The sequence below is a fragment of the Chionomys nivalis genome, chromosome 1, assembly GCF_950005125.1.
Source record: "Chionomys nivalis chromosome 1, mChiNiv1.1, whole genome shotgun sequence".
Taxonomy (NCBI): domain Eukaryota; kingdom Metazoa; phylum Chordata; class Mammalia; order Rodentia; family Cricetidae; genus Chionomys; species Chionomys nivalis.
This window is the reverse complement of record NC_080086.1, coordinates 24,687,295-24,700,838: the sequence shown is the minus strand read 5'-3', so window position 1 is coordinate 24,700,838 and position 13,544 is coordinate 24,687,295.

The window sequence follows — 13,544 nt, the reverse complement described above, 5'->3', positions numbered from 1 at the left end:
AGAACAACAGGAAAGGAGCTAAAAGTTGGTATCATAATTTCTTCACACGCACACACACACACACACACACACCTGTTTTCCCGAGCAGAGCTGAGGCAGGAGCATGACAAGAAAGCCTATTCAGACCTCACAGCTTCAGAGGATGAATCCCATTATTGCAGACTCCGTTCTGGTCTTGCCTAAACCCTCATGAGAGATGCTGTGGTCTAGTTCCAAGGATGAGAAACCAAGGTTGAGAGTCCAATGACTTGCTCACAAATGAGTGACCAGTTTCTGTTGTTAGGACTTGGACCCAGGCCTGTAGCCCCTAGTTTGGTTTGGTTTTTACTTCTGCAAGATACCACCAGCACCCTTTAGGTTACTTCTACACTTGCCAGGGTCTGGTATGATTTCTCACCCATGTTATTCCCCTCATTTCTATAGATATGGCCCAAGTGCTTAAAGCTGCTTTGGTTTCAAATGTGGTGTCTCCCCACCCTAGGTCCTCACTCTCCTGTCTTTTTCTTCAGGTCTGGTGACTATGTCATCTAAGGCACTGCACGGTACTTCTTGAAAGAACCCAAGCCTGCTTTTCACGGCCCTGTTTCTAGCAGTGTTCTGTCCTTGTCATTCAGCATCCAGATACTTCCAGATGGTTCTCTGTAGCAGGGCCAGGGCTCTTGCTGACTTTGGGCACCTTGGGGACTAGGAATGCATCACTGGCTATTGTTCTGCCTCTGTCAGAGCTCAGTCATATTCTTGCATCTGGAGAAAGATCACTCTTAGCATGTGGATTTGCCATGGAAAGACACCTTCTGGAACTTTCTCGGCATAAGCCACTCTTCCTCAACTCACCACCTGCCCTGTAGGACCTTGGCCTGAGGGCAAGAAGTTTCCATAGAAACAGAGCATCCAAGCAGGCATGCCTGGTTCTCCCTACCCAGTCTCTTACTGTGCTCCACCAGCCAGCAGCATCTCGGATAGCAAGTCCATGAGCCCCTTTCCCAGCCCAGACACACCATGCTACTGCCAAGAACATCCTTTTGATGGACCAGGTGTCATGAGATAAGCAAATGACCAGACGTGAGAGCAAAGGTGCCAGAGGCATCCTCGCCAAATCCTGGTTCACCCTCCTCATCACTGCCTTGGTTGTTCACCTAGAGACCAGCAACAGCGTGTGCTGCACAGACAGAGTCGGAATCGTATCCAGTGATACAGGACTTATTGAAAGTGGCTAGCCAGGTGTAGAACGGCAGATAGGGAGCTCGATTAACTTTATATTAGTATAAACTGTGCGTGTGCAAAGCAATGAAGATGGCACACTAGAGTTCCAGCGAGCAGCTAGGTTCTAGTCACCGTGAGACACACTGGCCATGTCTGATTATCCAGAAGAATCAAGCTCACAGATGTCAAATCATCCACCGGAAGAGACACAACTACCAGCTACACCATCAAGCCCTGCTTCAAATGAATGTTTGTTTATCCCCAAAGTTGGAACTGATTCCTTGTAACAACAGTGTTTCAGCCCACCCCCACCCCCACCCCCACCCCAAGAGACAAGAAAAGGGAGAATTGCTCTCAAGGAGGGTGTTATAGGTTATATATAGGAAAGGCAAGGAAAGGAAAGATAAGCTACAGAATAAACTTGGAGCATGGGGATCTTTGGTTCAGGTGCTGAAACTGGACAGGGCGAACACTCCTAGAATTCTAGTAAACGGAGGGTGGAAGGCCCAGAGCTGGCCTGGGAAGCACTGTCTTTAAAAGTATGTGGCTTCTATCAAAAAAGGATGCTGATGTGGCAAAGTGTCTACAGATGTCACAGGAGGAAAACGGAGACCCTGTCAAAGCTGAACAGAAGGGCAGGTTATTAGGCAGGGGCACACCAGGAAAGCCATTGACCTGGAGATTCGGCCTAAGAATTGTCCCAAGGGAAGCAGGGGTTGTCAGTGACCCCCTTTTTACCAGATGCCCATGGAAGTAGGGGCTGAGCATACGCAGCTCAAGTGTCTTTTTAATGCCACACACTTGAAGTTCTTGGTACAAAAGTATTGTGGTCCTTCCCTGTGACAAAAGCAGTCCTCGTGGTCCATGATTTAGGACAGAATGTCCCCACCGTCTCTTCGCATGTCCTGACTTCTTTAAACTCTCCTTCCGGGGCGGGTGTCTGGAGAAGCTGCATGCCCAGCCAGGATCTCTCTTAAGGAAGAAGGAGGAAGAGATTCCCAACTAGCTGGCTTCCCAGGCTAGCATCCTGCTGAGACTTGGCTACACTACAGCCATTGATGAAGGTGACTGTGACTTTCTTGAGCTGCCCCCCTGTTTCCTCAACAGACTCCGAGTCCCCCAACAGGTTCCTTCGAGACTCTGCCATACCCCATTGAATGACTGTCATGAAGCAGACAGGTAGTTCTACTTTGGTTGGCTTGCTATTTAACATGCCTAAAAACACTAGAAGACACAGCCTTGTGTCCCTATTGTTTTTTGCTTGTTTACTAAATAGTGATAAATTTATCATTTAAAAAGGCGATTGGGTACCAGGGACTTCTTGGGTCTCTGTTTTCTATGCCTGGTCCTGAGTATTCCTTAGAGCTTCATTTGTGGTATTCTGAATAAGAGAAAGAGAAGGAAGGGATAAAGCCCCGGTTGCTGAGGTTTAGGTTGTGTACTGCGGCTTGGCCAATCCAAAGCTGCCTGGACACGAGCCTGTTCTTGGAAAATGAGCACAATTATAGCCCCAGGAGCTGCAGAACCTTCCATAGTGCGGTTCTTGCTGCCCTTTGCCTGGCTCCGCCCTTGCCTGGCTCTGTCCTTGAAGCTTTCTACCCCTGGTTGACCTAGCCTACTGGCTCCTCTCTTTCCATTGACTCTGGAGATCTTGGAGGCCCTGCACTGGCATGTGTGTGTTTGCTACTGTCTGACAATTCATCAAGATCTTCTTTGTCTTGAATGCCACTGGGAGCCCAACATGCTCAGGACCAGGTTTGTGTTTCCTTCTTGAAGTTTCTCTCCACTCAACAATAGGGAATTCTGCCATAGATAACCCACCCTAAATAAACCACCCCAGGAGACCAAGATCATAACATTCTAAAAAATTTCCTAAAGCACCCCACTCCTGAGCCCCCAGAGCTCAACCCATATGAGCCCCATCTCTCAAAGGCATCTTACAATATAAACATGGTTGCCTGCATTTCTACAGATCAGTAAATTATGCCAAGGTCATCAAGGCTCTAAACCTGCATGGCTTATAAACAGCATTCAAACCTGAATACCAACACCAAATGTGTCTCATCTCAAAGCCCATGTCTTTCTAGCATTAGGAAACTCTGTCCTCAATCCTAATGAAACCTGTATTGTTCAAAGTCAGGTTCAGAATTGAAAAATTCAAGAAGACAGGGAAACAGTTACAGTGTGGCAGAGTTTCTTCAGTTATCCCTAACATAACCGCTACCAAACAAAACCAAGGGGGGGTAGTCTCTTGGGCTTTCGGACAACCAGAAAAATGCACGCTCCAGAATGGCGTAGCTGCTATGTTGTTCAAACATAGTCCTTCTCTACTATCACCAGGGGAAGCTGAGAACTCCAGAAGATGCTGGAGCTTTTTCAAAGCTGCTTTCTAAAGTTTTGGTCAGCCAAAGGTATATGTGCATATAAACATCCATTGATTTTGTGTGTGTGTGTGTGTGTGTGTGTGTGTGTGTGTGTGTGTGTGTGCATATGAACAAGAATGTGTGCCTGCTGCAGTGTGAGCATGCGTGTGTTCAGGAATGAATGTGCGTGTGTGAATGGGTTTACTGAACAGGTGAGTTATCTATGTAAAGGTGTTTGCGCTGTACCCATGTTGAGTGCACCTGAGTGCACATGTGAGTGTCTGTGTGCCTGTGGGCAGGTAAGTGTGGTGATGAGATGTCATGATCCAGCCAAGCTGAGCCAACCGAGGCCGAGGAAAGAGACGGTTTGTAGAGAGTGAACTGGGTGGATCTGGTGAGGCGCTGAGAAACTGGTGCTAAGAACGCCCACAGAGCCAGGCACAACTACGAGTCTGCACCTAAGAATAGACAGAGCAGGGCTGGGCTGGTAGGCTTAGGGCGGCTGGGGGCTTGCACTGCCTTGAGAGGCAGCGTGGCTCTATCAGTGAATGCACTGAGCTGTTTGGACCCCCTCCCCTCTGATGTCTCCCACAGCCCATATATCCTTGGACACAAACGTGTTTCTTCTGCATGGCAAGGACTGTTCACCTCAGCTCCACCCCCAGGCCTCACCCTGGCATGGAGGACTCAGCACTTACAGAAGGCAGAGGGCGAAAGGCTCGCAGGCATCCAAGCTTTCTTAAACGAGTGATGTGCCAACCATAAGCCCTTGCATTCCCCCCTCCCCAAATTCAGAAAGAACTGGATGGATAGGTGGGTGGATGAATGGATGGAAAAAAAATGAATAAACAATAGTCATTTTTTTCTTTTCTTTCTTTCTTTCTTTTTTTTTCTTTTCTTTTTGGTTTTTCGAGACAGGATTTCTCTGTAGCTTTGGAGCCTGCCCTAGAACTAGCTCTTGTAGACCAGACTAGCCTCGATCTCTTCATAGTCATTTTTGATAGATAAATAGAGACGGGCTGTACACCACCAGGAGCAAGGGTGACTGTGTCTGCACAGGTGATCTATCTGCCTACAGCACTGGAAACAAGCACGCCGGCCCTCAGAAGGAAGGAGGACCATGAATTATCTGTAAGTACTAGGCAAGTGGATATTTAAAGATAAGACTAAAAGCAACAGTGGCATGTTTTTTCCTTTGGGTGTAGTTCATGGCAGGCTGGAAGCGCTGGCCCCTCAGGATCTTCTCATCCCTATATCAGGACTGAAATTTAAATCAGTGCTATAAACCAATCTACTCACCATGAATATCGCATGTGCCTCTAACTTTCTCAGCAGAAAAGGTAAAAAGAGAGATTAGGGAGGAAATCGCATAGCACAGACTCTTTATGTCATCTTGAGTGGCCAATCGTCAAAGACCCATGACCCAAATGTGCTTCTCTGCCTCAGGCAGCTTCTCATGCCCTATGCCCGTCATTAGGTCAAGCTGCCTCCAACCATTTAATGGGAAAAAGGCAAGAGACAAAGAAAAATAAAACATAATATTTGTACATTTCCAGGATTTTCCCATCTTAGGGATGCTAAGAACAATTAAAGAGGCGTAAAACAGGAGCCCGCAAAGCACCAACATTCAGTCTGGGAATCATTTGCATGTGCATTTGATTATATAGTCTTGCATGCTCAGATAAAAACAAGCTCATCCATACAGCAGATGCATGCTCTGCCCTCCCTCACCTCAGCACCACTGCCTCAGGCCTCACAGTCACCAAAACCCAAGAGCTACATGCAGAGAGCAGGTGGATGATCCACCAGCAACCAGCCAAGCTTCGGCTTGCCTGTTCCCCTGACATCCTGAATCACCCTTTGGAAAGACTGCCGTGTTCCATTTGCTCAGCTCCTAGACCTTGCCTGAGGACCATTTGAGGTAGAGGAACCAAGCATTCACTGGAAGTTTGGGGTGTTTACGTCAGTAGTCACCCACTGAAGGCCCACCCTGTTCTCATCTTTGTGGCTAGTGAGCCTGGTTCCATGCCCCCTGCAAAGCAAGGGAACTGAGAAGCCAGAGGGGAACCCTCTTCTTGAGGTGACACAGCCACTACCCAGAGCGGTTGATGCCACAGTCTGTGTTGACTTTCAGGTAAGGCTGAAGTCCACGAAGATGGGATGTGGAAGGGAACATGAGGAAGACCTGTGTCTCCCTGCTTCCTCTGTAGGTCGCAAGCCCCTGTGAAAGCTGCCTGGACATCAGGCACAAAGCCCAAGCACAGCCTGAAAGGCAAACAGCAGCAGTGCCAGAGGGAAGAGAGAGCAGTCACGCTGACTGTCACTGAAAGGGAGGCATTAAACCCTGGTGTCTCACTCCGAAGCAAATTCTCTGCAAAGTCTTGGCCTGGCCTCCTGTACAACAGCTCCCCAGGCTAGTCCTGAACCCAAGGATTACCTACATAGAGCAAGGCTTCTCCCCACTTCGGACTGAGTCATTCTGCTCCATCCCTTGTAGGAATCTATCAGCATCCCTGGCCGCTACCCACTAGATTAACATGGCAGCCCCCAAACACCTGCAGACCCTTTCAGATGTCCCCTGGGGGTAGAAGAACAAAAGCAGCCGAGCTTGAGATATTCTGGCCTAGGACCCAAGGGTCACTGTGGAGCACTAAGGTGTAAAAGGACTGGCATCAGGTATCTGGATAACTACAGCAGGGCACATAACCTGGTCTGGGAGAAGCCTTAGACCGCAAGCCGTTCAAGGAGCCACGTCACTGCCCACAACTCAGTCCCTAAGCCTGAGCACTATTTCTCTGGGACAATTACCTGGTCCCCTGCCCTAAGGCTGGAGAAATGGTTTAGACATCAACAGCCTGGACCATCTAGATTCTCTGGGGCTTTTGCAGAATGGGCCCTGGTGATTCGGCATCTGCGGCAAATAGGTCAACCTGGGTGAAGTCTCCCCTTTTCTTCAGCTAAACAGAGGACTCGTTTTGCAGATATGAGTGGGGAAGAAGCCGGAGGTCCTGTGGTCAGCCCCGGCCCCAGGGTCCACTCTGCTAGCATGTGACACCTCCCTCCCCATACGCCTGTCCCGTTACTCCAACTTCATCTCACTGTGAGTACTGACCTTAAAAACCTCTGAGGGTACACTTTCCAGCCATCACCAAAGGATAACTCAAGACAGGATTAGACACTGGGTCCCATGAATTCAGAATACCCGTTTCCCCAGATGATGCTAGAAGACAGCTATGCCCCAGTGGAGGAAGGAGCAAAACCAGAATCCTTTGTCGCCCCCTCCCCCTCAAGGAGGCCATCCATGGATCCTCTGGGAGTGACATCACCTGACTATATGATCCAAGCAGTGATTGGCCAGTGCTGATCAGGCTCTGTGGAGCACCAGGTCCTGGACTACCTGGATCTTTCTGCTGGTCATGTCCTTCAGCAGTCCTTAGCTGTCCTCAGCAGAAGCCCTGCATCTTAGGTTCTTCCCCTCCCCCATCGGAGGAACATCAGGGTGTTTCCACTAAGACATTGAAATGTGGAAAGTCACACTTGAGTCAAGTCTGTTTGTTTCTGGGAGAATCCTCCTGTCTTCTTGGCCACCCGTTCCCAACGTGTCTTTGGCCAGAAGCGGCCACAGCTAGTCCTGAAAGCTTGTTATAAACGCACAAACCCCACCCAGACCACTGGACCCACAGTCCACCTTCTAAAAAGGTCCCTGTGAAGTGGGCTGCACAGTAAAACCCAAACGCAAAGTGTTTCCCAGAGCTCCTGACCAGTGAACCTACCCTTTGTGATTTACCCCCATATCTCCTACAATTCCACAAGTCTTAGTCATGAAGAAGACATCTTGCTGCCATTGGCTTGCCCCAACAGTCTCGGGGTGTCAACAGGGGGCCGGCTCTCCCTTTAGCCACCTCTCCATCTTGCCTGCGATAACTGTGGTTGGATTCTGCTTGCTGCAGCCTCACCACATGGCTATTCAATTAGACTTTGTCTGCTTAATGACAGTGAGTCACTAGCTGCTTTACAGCCCATTTCTAGTTATTTTCAGAGGAAAAGCCTGAGGCCACAACAGTGGGGACTGATCATACCGCCAGATGAGGAGCCCAGTGCAGAAGGGGCAGAGAACACCAGTCACTCAGCTGGCGGAAATGGAAGTTTCAGGATTCCAGGCCCTCTCTTCCCCATTTTATTGCCCGTGTTTGCCGAGAAGAGATCTGGGAATCTAGAAACAAGACTCAAGCTGGGGCTGAGATTACAATATACTGACTCTGCTCTGTGGTATGGTCAGGGAAGAACTCGGGGGGGGGGGGGGGGGAGGTCTCATATGAGACCTCAGCAGCAACTGGCCATTCCTGGGGCTATGTTGCTGGCCTGCTGCAGGCAGAGTGAGTGCCCTGAGGATCTGTGACCAACCCCCCCCCCGGGGGGGTCCTCCAGGCCTCAGAACTCTCTGTGGGTTTTAACAATTCCAAGAAAACCTTAACAACCCACAGCTGCAAACTGAGAGGGAAGAACCCTGCTTTTGATAACAATGTAAGTGTTTTTGGAGTTCTCTAACCTAAGCACCCCAAAGGTTAAGTGCAGAAACACATAAGTACCTCTTCCCACCTCTCAGGGACATCCCCTGGCCCTGTCTCACCCTCTGAAGCCTTGCTTCCTCTGAACTGCTGCAGGAGAGGACCGTGCCAGAGTCGTGCTGAGTTGTTTGACTGCTATAGGATTTGGGAACAGGGTCTTGCTACACGTAGCTCTGCCTGGCCTACAACGTGCACTTGTCCTCGGCTGGCCTTCCAAGCACTGGGATTCCAGAGACACGGAGGCTTTAAGGACCAGCTCAACTTTAGTCTTATCTAGGTCAGGCTCCCTGACTCCCTTGTGAGAATTAATTAAGTGTTCCTTTTCCTAGGCACTACATTAGTGTCCTGACGCTGTCCTCTGCTTTAGCCTGTCCTCCTCTGTGGCAGTAATTCGTGATAGAGTCGGTGGCACAACTCCTAAACTCTATTCCACGCTCACTGGTGCCTTAGCAAGGTGATTTAACCTTTAACCTCATGTCAAATGGGGGTAATAATGCTTATCTCTTAGAAGTGAATGAGAAATAAATAAGGTGATTGACATATGTCAAGTACCTTATATACCATCCGGCACAACCACGAGCTCATGCAGTCACTGGAACCATGCTGCCAAATTGCCTCTAATGACATGACCACAATGGCAAGATACCCCAGTCACCACTAGCCTGCACTCCTGATTGGATAGAGACATAGTCAAGTCCCCTTTGACCTTTGCCATGTGTGACAGGACATGGGCCTCTGGGCTGTTGGATTATTCTTATTACATAAGTGTATGTGGGAAAGCCCATACTAATTGTGAGCGGGACCATTCCTCAGGCTGGGGAGCTGGTGCTGTACAAAATGTAGACAGGGAGTTGGGCACTAGCAGGCAGTCATGACATTCTCTGCCTCTTGGCTGGGGATTCAATGTGAGCAGCCTGCTTCAAGCCCCCGCTCCGCGCCCACCCCCCACCTGCCGTAAAGAACTGGACCTCAAACTACGAGCCAAATGATACTTTCTCCCTTAAGATGCTTTTGCAGGGGTATTTCACCACAGCCACAGGAAAAGCAACTGGCCTCACATTGCTCCTAGGATAAGGAAGGGACGTGAACAAGGACCGCAATGCAGGGCTCTCACAACTAGTGTAGCTAGCTTCCACCAAGGAGCTCCATAAACGTTCTGAGGCTTCCATCCTGGAATCATGGCTGCTGGTTAAAAAGGGCTTATAGGTTAGGTGGTGGGAGCCTGGGGCTGAAGCATGATTTCTGTAGAAACGAGATTTTGTCGCCGCAAAATGGGAGTAGGTCAGCGGGGACAGTACCAGCTGCACATCCGCATGCTTGGGATGGACACGCATCCGGTCTCACTCTCGAAATGCCCACCGAAAGGCCTACAGGATGTGTGCTGGGCAGGTTGGGTGGGATGTGTGGTGGGGCTGAGTCAGAACTCTGGAGGTCTATAACAAAGAGGAGACTGTCCAACTTCCCCCAGGGAGAAGGGCTTGCAAGGCCTGGAGGAATCGGGTGATCTCCAGACCTCAAGAGAGAGATTCTCAGAAGGTCAGCATTACCATCGCTGTCCAAATCAATGCTTTCTCCAGGCCCCCAAACCTACATGCCTTGAAGGCAGAAAGAAAAACACGCTAGTTTCTGTTATCTATCTCGGGGGGAAACAAGGAGGAAGCCAAGAAGCAGATAAATACACACACACACACACGTGCAAGCATGCAGCTCCTCGTTCACGGACAGATCCAAGCGATAACAATAAACGGTTTCCTGGGAAGTGCAAAGCCAGTGTGACTGACAGAAGAAACTACAGAGAGGACAGCTGGGTCTCTCTACCCTGCCCTCTATGGTCCCAGGGTGCTCAGCATCTACCACCGAGAACATTAGTTCCAAGGCTGCCATCAGGAACACCAGCCAATAAGAAGCCTGTCTTCAGCCTGAAGATCCTTTCCCCATACACCTGCAGCGAGAAAGTGCTCCCTGAGAGCTCACCTCACACAGTGTCTACCTTTCAGACGTGTGTATTCGGAAGGACCTGGAGAGTGTGATGCCTTCTCATGGTTCCTCTGGGTGGGAAGGACCGTGAGGAGGGGCACTGGAGGACTCATGCAGAGAGCAGATAGTCAACAGACTGTCACTGTGTGGTCGATGTTAGCAGATAGCTGCACAATCTTGATTGTGCCTGGGTCTGCGGGATGCTTTAAGTTCATCCCAGGTTCCCGATCTGTCGCTAGACTACATCTCCCCCCCTCCCCACCACACACACCCTTGCTTCTATATAGACTCTGGGATTCTTCTCACCACTGAGATGTATGGCATTCCTCAGCCATGGATACTGAGAGGGGACAACTTTTCCCCATCATCTCAACCACAACTCAGAACCCCCTGACACCCCTGTACTACAGCCAGGAGACTTCCCTTACCTGCACAGGGATGGGATAACAATGAACTTCCAATCTACTATTTCAAAGGTCGCCCATCCCTGGAACTAGGAGAACACACCCCTGGTTCTTCCTGGGAACTCATGGCTCTTTGGTGATAATGATGCTGCCAATCAAGACAGGAGACCATTCTGCTAGTCAAGGCTCAGAAACTGTCAAGCTCTTGGCTTTGAGGGGGCATCTTCCCCTCCAGGTAACTCAGCTCCTGATTTACAGTGCTTAACTGGATGGTTAGCACTGTGTCTTCCCATCCTGAGATGTCTACAATGATGAGTGAGGATGCTCAACCCATTGACCACCTGCCACTGAAACGTGAACCAAAGCTGTAAAGAGCATTGTCCCGGAAAACACAGCGGGAATTGCTAGCCCAGGTCTTTGGGAGCACGGAATTGCCGAGTCAGCAAACATAACTGAAGGATGGTCGAACCCCAGGGTTTCAAGAGTTGCACAGCCAATGTTTGCTATTGCTCAGCTGCACGCTGACAGTTAAGGCAACAGATGAAACAAAAGTGGAATTTCTCAGTACTCTTCCTAACGGATCTGCCTTAGCACCGGCTATTGGTCCTAAGGTCCACCTATTGGTCCCTAGGTGGCTGTTGATACCTACGCTGCTCACATCTCAGTCTGAGATGCTGGCCTCCCCTGGAGTTGTGTAGCGCACAGCTGGTGCAGCAGTGGGGGGTGGCCTTGGCTCTGATGTGTCTTCTTTGAGTGCCATGCATCCTCACACCTCCCTGGTTTTTGTCTGTGCATCTGCCATCGCCTGGAATAACTCTCCTTTTTCTCCAGCTGCACAGCTCTTGTGTTCTTTCAAAAGCTGCTTGAGACAGCTCCTTCTCTGGGACCCCTCTCTGATCCCCACTCCTAGCCACGAATCAATTCTTTCTCTCTCCTTTCTGGCCCCCACCCCAGCGTCAGTCACTGAGTTAATTATTTACACGCCTGTCTCCTCTTCTGAATTGTATTTCTAGGTACTGTGACCTTGCCTATGTGGCTCTGAATTCCCAGCTCCCTACTGCGCCAGGCTTATCGTAATTTTTCAGTGAATTCTTGCAAACTACGTGAGCCAAGTTTTCTTTTTCTTGAAGCTCTGAGTCGAACACAGGGACACCAAAGTGTGTTTTCAAAAGCAAATCGCAGGCTGAGTACAGTGGTGAGTACTTGTAATTCCAGCTCATGGAAGGCAGAGGCAGCAGGGCCAGGAATCCAGTCATCTTGGGCTACATGACAGACACAGGGCCAGCCTGAGCTTCATGAGATCCCATTACAAACCAACAGAGGACAGGATCACCAAGCGTAAGGACCTAAAACTGTTCGGAATCCCCCAAAGTAACTGGTTATGCGTCATGAAGAAGGGGCTGCTGTTATTGCTCCTCACAGAGCACAGTGAGCTGCTGTTAGGGTCAAATACAGGGATGAAGCATGGGCTGTGCTTCTCAGTTCTCCCTCAGAGAACCTTGAACAATATGGTTGTCAGTCAGATCACGAAAATTCCCAGGGCACAAACCCATGGCCACCACTGCAGGGGGACCTGCTGAAATGTTGTATCTAGGGTTTTCACTACCACTCAGCAAACCTGCCCAACCCTGAAGGCTGTCGGCTGCCACCATGGCTCCTAATTAGTTTCCTCGTCCCCAAGGGCCCAGAGGGTAGAGATGAGAGACAGACACAGAACACGAAATGCTTGCATGGTCGGAGGTTAAAAGGTCATTCACTGGGACTTCTGTCAAGGTTTAGAAGAGGATGGAGGGGCTCCCGCCTGTGACATGGGAGACTGCAATGGGTGGAGACCATGCAGACAAACAGTTTGGGCACAAAAGGCATCCAAGGACACACCTCCCTCTCTCTGCGGATGCAGCCAGAGCCAAAGAAGAATGCCTGCTCCTCTGATTTCAGGGACACTGCATTGCAGCCACCGTCAACGGAGAAGGTAGTTTCCAAGTGAGGACCAGAAGCAATAGTTGGCTTAGGGTCAGGTCTTTGGTGGTTTACATAACCACGTCCACAAACTGCTGTCCCTACTCAGTCGCTCTCACTCAACCGCACTGTCCCATCAATCTCTCTTGAGATAGGAACATCTCAATTTTCCAGGATGCTCAGCTGTCCTCCCTATCCACACATCCTTCGATGCCCAAAGTCAGTGAGGATGTCGCCTGGAGAAGTCCTCAGGGCCACTGGAACTAGCAAGCATGCCAGCAACAGCTGAGAGCTTCCTTCCTGGAAATGGCTAGAGTCAGCACAAGCTGCCTTTCAGACTGCCTCCTTCCCTCTAGAGCGCCCACGCCATGTCGACCCTCAGTGAAGCGCCCCCTGGTGGTCACAGGCAATGGTATCTCGCCCTCCCCCTCCCACAGGCATAGGTGCTGAAGACCTAGTGGTATCTCCCCATAGATTGTGTGCTCCCTCGATAGCTGTGCCCCCATAGCCTGTGTGTTTAGTAAAGACTTTGACCTTTCACTAAAGAGCTCTGGCTTCGCCTGTGATTTCTAGGAGGAAATCGATAAGTCCTCGGAATATCACACTCACAGGTGTCTTTGCTTGGGGACCTGGGCTGTGATCGGCAACGTGGGTTTTGAGCCTTAACGACGATGCCAAGACGAGGCTTTGGGTGACATCGCGGGAGCTTACAAGGGGGTGGTGGTGGATCGAGAGCCTGATATGAGCAGCACAGGAGGTCACCTATGCTAACGTGGCTGGAGCGTTGATGAAATGCCTCGACGGCAAAGGCGGTTGCCCTGTCGGTCAGTAGTGCGCGTGTGTCATCACACACTGACTTCAGGAAAGCCATGCTGTCCTGAGTGCAAGGAGAAAACATCTGAAAGTTCCATCCATAGTCAAGACTCTTACCGCGATACCTTCTGTCCCTTCTGCTGATCGGTCCTGACCTGTTTCCTGAAGCAAACCAGCACTAGAAATGCCACAGCTGTCACTCACTGGGCCCCGAAAATCACATTAGTGGGGAAGTCCTGACGACCGCTGAGCTAGAA